We start from the raw sequence: 6,834 nt of genomic DNA, 5'->3' as shown, positions 1-6,834 counted from the left end.
TTTTGCATCTAGACTCCAAACAATATCATTTTTGTACTCAAAATTTTTGAAAATATGCCACCAAGGAAGCCTTTTTGGATAGGATTATAAAAATTCATTCACTAACAAAAGCTTTTATGGATTCTATGGCATATCTTATACAATCCAACAACCCATTATTAGTGTTGACTAGACTAGCGGTGATGAATAAACACACTGAGACAAAAACGATATATGAAACAAATCCTCACATTGCAAAAAAAAATCTCTTAGGTTTCTTAACATGAAAGACCTTGAAAGCAAGTCAAACCCAACTTGTGTGTTGAGTGCTAAAATGTTTATATTTTTAGTTGTTTTTTGTTGATTTTTGGATGGTTTTTGGTTGATATGAGGGTGTGTTGATTTAATTTTGATGACTTTGGAAGTGTTTTGGGATAGTTTGAGTATGTTTTGGAGAGTCATGATGGGTTTTGGTTGTGATTTGCTGTTTTGATAGGTTCTGTGTGAGACTGTTTGGTTCTAGTAGGTCTATGTTGCCTTTGTTTTGATCAGTTTTCTTTTTATTTGTTAGGTTGAGATAGTGAATAAGTCTTTTGAGGATTGATTGAGAGTGTATTGAAAAGTTTTGGATGGTTTGAAGTTGTTCTGGTTGAAGTTGTATGATTTTTATGCTTTCTGTTGACCCTATATTGAGCTTTTGTAGAGCGTTTATCTCTATTCTATTTTCTTCTATTTGTCTTTGTGAATGTTTTGTGGGATGGATGTTTAGCTTGGGAATGTTTTGTAATCTTGGAAGAGGAAGAATGCAAGCTCAAAATAGCTCAAAGAAGTGAAAGAAGTAGTTGAAGAAGACTTGAAGTAAAGACTACAATGACAATGACGGTAGTGAGCTCTCAAGGGACACTACAGTGGCTCTAGTGACTCTTCATATCAGACATACCTCTTGGGAGGAGTATCCATGACCAAGAGAGGGTTATTAGGGATTATTGATTGTAATTCCAATGTACTATTGAGTGAGAATATGTGTGAGAGAGATCAATTATGAGAGATAGTCACTTCTAAGATGAAAATATTGTGTCTACATGAGAGATTGAGAGAAGACTATGAAGACTGATGCCAAGACGCATATTCCACGGTGGATTCTGTGAGGTTTTTTGGTGGATTTCGTAAAACTATATTTATTTTTCAAGGCTCGTACATAAGGTGGACTCCTTGTGCGAGAAGTTGACGGGGACACATGTCCTTTTCGGGCATCAGATTAATTTAATGTGCACATGGGTGATTCCGCAAAATACATATTTAAATTAATGGACGTTTATGATTTTAGAGTGTAGTATTAAATTAAGGTTAGGAAAGAGTTCCAACCTATTTATTTATTTTGTAGATGAAGATTGCTAGGTATTCGCTTTTGTCAATTTAATTTTATTATTTTCTAACAATTGCGAATGCTTCAGTTGATGTGTAGAGCAGGCAATGGTGGCATTGGGAAGCACCAGGTGATGGTGTGTATTCGGATTATCTAGAAGAAATTATCATTTTTGATGGGCACACGTCTTATCATTAAAGGTGTGGCGCTAATATTTATTTAGGCACGCTTATTAATTGAAGCGCTTGACAAACATTTATTATTTTGTATGCCCATAGGTGCTCAGTTTGAATATTTCATTATTGGACATTGTATTTGGGCACAACTTGACTTTTAGGACACCCAATTGCTTTTGGATAAAAGCAAATACAAAAGCCAAAGCATGCTAGTTGTAAATTGGGTTTTTTTTTAGCTTGGAGATGAATAAATTTACAAAATACAAGCCTTGTGGAGGGCTCACACAAGGTATGGGGGGAGATTGTACCCAATTTGTCTTTTTGCTTCATGTTGTGCAAAACCTTCTTCTTACTTTATGAGTTTTTAGTAGAGTTTTTTGTTCTTGGGGACCTTCCAGTGTTCACTACGCGTGCATATAGCATTCGATTTGTGCACCAGTGGTATCAAAGCAAACCTGAGATTAAGGGCTTCCAATCACTTACCATCTCCCGCAAAGGCGAAGCTTCTAGAAAGAACATGCTCTATAGACAGTCTCACGACAAACTATCAATACCGGCATGTTCTTGACAGTGAAGAAGCCTTTGATGTGCTGTCAGATCGAGAAGGACCACTTCCAGGGGACAGAGGACCACTTCCCAAGCTCTTTTGCAAGATGTTAACAGTATTTTGAGAAGGCTGCAGAAAGCGCAAGTGCTGGATACTATTTTTTAGTGGATTACTATTTTGTGGAGCTTCATTGTATTACTTTGGGCACTTGTGTATTACTTTTTACTCATGGACATCATCAGACTATCATGGTTGTATTATTTTGTGAGAGCCGTGCACATTGTATTTATCACCCGTAGTTGTATTTGTCGCACCCGCATGTGTTGCGTGGGTTGCGCACATGTAATTGTGATTAGAATAGTGTAGGCTTGGTCTATTTAGGCTAAGGTTCAAGCATGTTTCAAGGATTGACCGGCCTAAAGCCCACTATGTGGGTAGGATGCCCAAAGAGGGTGCAAACCCTAATTAACAATTGTGGAAACCCTAAACACAAAAGGGGCGCAAACCCTAACCCTAATTCTATGTCTATATAAGGGTGGGAGGTCTCAGTTGTATTCACCCCCTTTGGCACATTCATGCTGCGGAAGCTCTGTTAGTGCAACCATTCAATCTTTCTATTCTATCATCTTGCTTCCATTGTGTTGAGAGTGACTGAGAGGGAGAGAGTGAGAGGCGTGTTGAGCGAGGGATAGAGGGAAGGTGAAGCTCTTCGTCGTCTTCTTGCTTTTCTCGTCGTCTCTACTAGCTCTTCGACTCGTTGGTGTGCTTCGTGGTGGATGCGAAGGAGCAACGGCATCGGATCGTGTTGATCGTGGTCGTGGAACTATCTTCGAGCCTTTGAAAGGTAAGTTAGGTGAGTTCACTACTACTCAAGCTAGTCTTGTGTTCTTGCTTCCTTAGGTTGGAGAGGAGAATGCTTGGTTAGTTAGAGCGGAGCGTGAGAGACAAGGTGAGAGATTGTCGCCAACGTGAGTTGCAGCTTCTGTTGAGATATCAAGCTCCACTCGTGATATGCCAGGGTGACCGTTGTGCATTTATGTCACTGACTTGTCAGTTGCAGATGCGGTTGGTACACCGCCCATGAATAATAGCTAGATGACAGCTATCCTTATCTACTCTAGTTCGTGGCTCAGTTAGTATGCCACCTTAGTTAGTTGTCTTTGGTTTGAGACCCATATATAGGGTTCTTCTATTTCTTAGTATGTGAGTTCTTTTTTGCTTACACAACTAAGAAGAGGAAAACTGTTTTTAGCCTCCATCTCTGTGTGTATTCCCCCATTGTGCAAGCAAGAAAGCTTCAAGTGAGACTCCTTCCTTCTCTCCCACAATCTTGACATGGTATTAGAGCCTTGTTCGTGATAAGGAGCTCAAGAAAGCAAGCCAAGCTCGCGGTGTTCTGGTAAGAGGAGCAGTGTTACTTTCATTTTCTGTTTTGGGAGCAGATCTCTGCAGGTAGCACAGCCAGAAATTGCAAGAGTGCATTGTCTCAGGTTGAGACGCCCTTCGCGGTGAAGCAAGAGGGCAGTATATGCTGTGGATTAGGGCTTTAGCCCTTGGCAACCCTATTTTTTCGATTTGAGGCCATTTCAGGGCCTGTTTTGGAGGCGGAAGTTTTCTGCACGCACTCAGGAAAAGACCCTATTTTATGCTGTGTGTCCACTGTTCTACAGGTCAGTGGAAAGTTACTGTAGAAATTGCATCGTATGCTTGTGCGCAGAGACATTGGGAGTTTCAGAATCATCCTTGGTTCCTGTTTATGCAAAATCATCACTAGGAAGTGACTGTGTGGTTAAATACCACTTTCGTCAATTTTGCAGATTTGCCCTTGTGAGGCTGAAGCTGTGTTCTCTGCAGTGATATAATTTTTTACAGTGTTCTGTAATGGCGTCTGATTCTCTTTCACAGATTGTCACTAAAAAGCTTGACAAGAACAACTTCCAAGCATGGAAGTTTAGAATGACGAATTTCCTTATGGGAAAAGGATATTGGGAATTTGTTGCAGGAAATGAAGAAGAACCAGTTCTTCCTGATGTTCCCAATCAACATCAAATGCAGGCATTTAAAGCATGGCATGAGAAAGCTAGGAAAGTTATGTACTGGCTGTCTATCAGTATTTCAAACTCTATGATTGTGCATATTCAGGATGCTAGTACGCCAAAGGAGGCATGGGATACTTTGTCAAAAATGTATAGCACAAATACGCAAGCCAGAAAAATGCAGCTCAAGCAAGAGTTGCATAATGTGCAAAGAGAAAATATGAGCATCAATGACTACCACATGAAGGTGAAGAAGATTGCAGATACACTTGCTTCCATTGGGTCGCCAGTGGAAGATGATGATTTAGTTTCTGTGGCCTTGAATGGTCTAGGAAAGGATTATGCACAGTTTCGGACATCCATTTCAGTTCGTGAAAGATTTCCTGATTTTGAGGAGTTGATTGCTCTTCTAATTTCTGAGGAGCAAAGAAATGGTGGTGCATCTTCTTCAGGAGGAACTTCAAAAGAAGCTGTCTTCTACTCAAATGCTGGAAGAGGTAGAGGAGGCCGATTTGGAGGCCGTGGTAGAAATCAGAATATGCAGTAAACTCAAGAAAACCAGTCCTATGGAGGAGGACGTGGTAACTCTAGAGGCAGGGGGAGCCAAAGAGGTCGTGGTGGATGGCAAAGAGGCCAAAATGCAAACAATAATGTTGAATGCTACTACTGTGGTAAAATGGGTCATATGGCTAAAGACTGCTATAAAAAGCAGAATGACATCATGAATGGAAAACTGCAACAAGGGAATTATGCATCTTCTAGTAGACAGGGTGATGACAGAAATGAGCATTTGTTTATGGTGCAGCACATGAATAATTCTGTGACCAGTGCAGAAGAAAGCAATGATGTATGGTATGTTGACTCAGGTGCATCAAACCACATGACAGGTCATGCAGAATGGATGGAGGATGCAAGGAAAATGGAAAAACCAGGATTTGTGGAGACTGGTGATGATACTGCACATCCTATTGTGTAGATTGAAAAAATTCCCTTGTCTATGCAGGATGGGAAAAAGAAATACCTGTCTGATGTATTTCATGTCCCGAATATCACCAAGAATCTGGTTTCTGTTGGTCAAATGGTTGAGCAGGGCTTGCAGGTCAGATTTAATCCTCATGGATGCTTTGTTGAGGATATGAAAAATAAAGGTCGCTTGATAGCAAAAGGAAAGAAGAAGGGCAGAATGTTTACATTGGATGCAGACATGCCTGAATTGAGTGCAGCAATGTTTTCACATGGGACCGGTGTAGTTGTAGATATTGATATCTGGCATAAACGCATTGGTCATGTTAATGTACAGCGACTTAAATCAATGCAGGCCCAAAATATTGTTGCAAGATTGCCTAGATTCAAGGTTACAGAAATGCATAAGGTATGTGAAGCCTGTTAGCTTGGAAAACAGGCAAGGAAACCATTTCCTAGACATGTTCAAGAGAGTAAGAAGCCATTGGAATTAATCCACTCTGATGTGTGGACTACTAAAGCTGCATCTCTTGGAGACTGTCATTATTTTGTCACTTTTATTGATGACTATAGCAGAAAAGTTTGGGTGTATTTTATAAAAAAGAAAAGTGAAGTTTTTGGGCATTTCAAAACTCTTAAAGCTGTGGTTGAAAAAGAAACAGGCCTGCAAATAAAATGCCTAAGGTCAGATGGAGGGGGAGAGTACCTCTCAAATGAGTTTGCAAGGTTCTTGCAGGAGCATGGCATAAAGTAGCAATATTCATGTAGTCATACCCCACAACAAAATGGAATTGCAGAAAGGAAAAATAGGCATATTGGAGAGGTATCTCGTGCCATGCTCAACGAAAAAGACTTGCCAGATTTTTACTGGGCTGAAGCAGTTGCTACAGCAGTCTATATAATGAACAGGACTCCCGCGGCAGCAATACATGGGATGACTCCAGAGGAGAGGTATACTAGTAGGAAACCAGATATTTCTCATTTGAAAATTTTTGGTTGCATTGCCTATGTACATGTGCCAGATGAGTTGAGATCCAAGTTGGATCCAAAAGCTGAGAAGTGCATCTTTATTGGTTACTCTCTGCAGCAAAAAGGGTATAGATGCTATAACCCTTCTACTCGTAAGTTTACAGTGAGCAGAGATGTTGTTTTTTATGAGATGAGTAGCTAGTATAAACCAGTAAATGTGATTGATGATGTAGATGCACAAAATGGTAATGCTGCACAGAATTCACAGCAGCAGTCACAAAATATTAGTGGACCTGGAGCGTCCTCTAGCAGTGGTTCACATTCTTCGCCATGGACAGGCAGATTGAGATCAGGAGAATCTTCTCAAAGCAATGCAAATAGTGGTATTCAGGTATCATGAAAAGGAAAAGAGAAGGTAGATCAGCCCATGTTTGATGTGAATGCAGGTCACTCTTATGTGGATAGTGAATCCAGTGGCTCATAACAGAGCATTGATGATGAGTTGGGTATTCCTTCTATTGTTACACCTGGAGTAAGGAAGACCAGGGATGTTTTGAGGGCACCTGGGAGTGAACCTACTTTGCGTAGATCTACCAGAGCTAGGTATCCTGTGGATAGGCTGAAATATGATGGATTTACAGCCATTCACTATGCATATATGGTCAAAGTGATACAGGAACCAGAACCCACTTCTTTTGAGCAAGCCATGGGAAAAGAAAAATGGGAGAAAGCCATGGATGAAGAAATGGATGCCTTGGAAGCAAATGCTACATGGGAATTGGTGAAGCACAATGTAGA

This window comes from Lygodium microphyllum, chromosome 20 (assembly GCF_053477565.2).
Source record: "Lygodium microphyllum isolate KBCC chromosome 20, Lygodium_microphyllum_v1.1.10, whole genome shotgun sequence".
Lineage (NCBI taxonomy): Eukaryota > Viridiplantae > Streptophyta > Polypodiopsida > Schizaeales > Lygodiaceae > Lygodium > Lygodium microphyllum.
Note: the sequence above shows the minus strand (reverse complement) of the source record.